The sequence below is a fragment of the Cryptomeria japonica genome, chromosome 10 (assembly GCF_030272615.1).
Source record: "Cryptomeria japonica chromosome 10, Sugi_1.0, whole genome shotgun sequence".
NCBI classification, from domain to species: Eukaryota; Viridiplantae; Streptophyta; class Pinopsida; order Cupressales; family Cupressaceae; genus Cryptomeria; species Cryptomeria japonica.
Window position 1 is genome coordinate 902,437,000 of NC_081414.1, and position 2,328 is coordinate 902,439,327.

The 2,328-nt window shown below is 30.4% G+C and overlaps 1 non-coding gene across 1 annotated transcript; it reads left to right on the forward strand.

Annotated features, from left to right (window-relative positions):
* The first annotated feature begins 551 nt into the window (after positions 1-551).
* On the forward strand, positions 552-624 carry TRNAR-UCU (transfer RNA arginine (anticodon UCU)). Its single transcript has one exon. It is a non-coding gene; the product is annotated as a tRNA-Arg (tRNA).
* Positions 625-2,328: the final 1,704 nt, after the last annotated feature.

Here is a 2,328-nt window from a genome sequence, read left to right on the forward strand (position 1 = left end):
TAGTTCAATGAGTTTCGAGCTCAATTGAAAAATTGACAAAATAATAATATATCATTGCTTGCAAGCATGCATTATAATTGATCATTAACGTATATGTAACATTAATAATTGTACATATGACTAATAAATACATGATTAGGACAATCATACAATTAAGAAACTACTCATCTAACAATAACATTTTACAAACTAAAAGCATTCTATCTTTAATTTCCCTACAATAAAAAATCCTTTATTACACGAAGTAACATCCATAGCACTTTGATAAGACACATGACTAATAAGCTTAATCAAAATTCTATAATTAATCGATTCATTTAAATATCTTACAAACAATTAAAAAATATAAGAAACAATATTTAATATTTTCCTATCACTACAGAAACTGATTGTTTGTGCACGCTAAAATTTGAAAGAATTTTTAATTATTTCTGAAACAAATTAAAAAAATATAGATTTAATTTCCACCGGGGAAAGAACGATTTCATATGAAGTCTAAATTTTTTAAATTAGTGATTTAATATTATAAAGATTAAAAAAATACTGTGTGAGCGCCCGTGGCCTAATGGATAAGGCGTCTGACTTCTAATCAGGCGATTGTGGGTTCGAGTCCCACCGGGCGTGTTTTACATTTTGTTTATCTCCTTTTAATTTAAAAAGGACCAATATTACGGTTTGTTTTCGTTATTTCATAATTTAATGTTTCAAACAGTTTTATTTTAGAATTGGTTATTTTTATTATTTTAAAAATTTGTTTAATCACAAAATCTTATAAACACTAACTTTTATTAACGATTAATCTTCAAATCAGTTTAGGAAAAGGATAGTGGTGTGTTTCCATTTGTGTCTATATGAAGGATTTCAATTGTTCTCACAATTAATTACATATCGATTAATCTTTGATGATATCAAATCATTTTAGGAAAAGGATAGTGGTGTGTTTTTCATTGTGTATATAATTTTGTTTTGTCCTTCCTATAGTTTCTCATTTATTTTCCTTTAAGTGGCGTATCTTATTTGTACTCTCCTTCACATGATGTTTATATTCCTAGAGATGATATTTTGTTTAACAACCCATGATACAATATCATTGATTTTATGGATGTTTCATTATTTCATGATACTTTGATTCTTGTTGTTCCTAATGCATATATTATTAGAGAATCAATGCTAAATACATTTGTATACACACCCAAAATTTCCTAGCAAAAGGTGTCTTGTACACCTTGCATAATGCAATAGCATAATTCAACATTATTTGTGGTGCATCTAGGGGTGCGTGCATCACATGCAGTTAGCATTCTTATGGCCACTTATGTGTTATATGTAACATTGGATTATATATTTAATGTGGGTTTGCACATTGGGATAACTATTTAATATTGGGAAAACTTAGTACCAAAAATAAATGTGGGGGTTAATGGTTTGCAAGATCACAATATTAGCCACATGGTTTTATGTAATATCACTTGGTGGTTTTGTGCAAGCTTATGTCTATAAAACAAAACATGTGTAGTTGCCTAAGGTTGGCTAGTTCAACTAAGGGGTTGCGCGAACATATCTTAGTTTCATTTGTAAGGGTTTGAAACATGACATGGGATGTGTGGTTACATGCTTGTTCATATGGAGTGTATGGAGAGAACTTGATGTTCAATAAGTGTTCATGAAAACTTTGAAGATGCATATGAATTGGTGATTTTGGAGGCTAGGTTTTTGTCTCGAGAGTTTTTCCATGTTATTTTTTTTAATCTTTGATGCTATGTTATTTATTTTTTTATGTATAGATTTTCAATACATGTAAATTGCACAAATTTATCTATTTGGGGTATGTGGAAATTGTCATAGATGGCTGTAAATTTCCTCACATTTGGTATCAGAGTCATGATTTTGATTAGTATAACCATTGTATGAGAAGATTTGGTGCATAGCCAAATCTAGGGCTTGCAAAAAAAAATGATGACATGACAAGGTGTGAGTTTTGTGTAGGTTGTTTTTTGCATATAATCATTTCTATATAGATTAGGTTTATGAATATGAGTTGTAAAAATAGTTTTTTTTGGGTGTTAATTATTAGGGTTTTAGAGGGGAGGTTTCACAAATGATCCTCTAGGAGAAAAGACCATTGGTCCAAGACACGGGGTCTTCATTGGCTAGGCAATATCATATAATGTGCATTCATATTGGGGGGTTTGATATCCCAAAAATGGGGGTACAATATATTGCCTATTGGTGAAAATAGGGGTATTTTTAATTCGCGATACGAAAAAAGCAATATTTCGTGAAAATAGGGGGGATTTTAATTCAGTCTGTGTATTAGGAGGGGGTGAC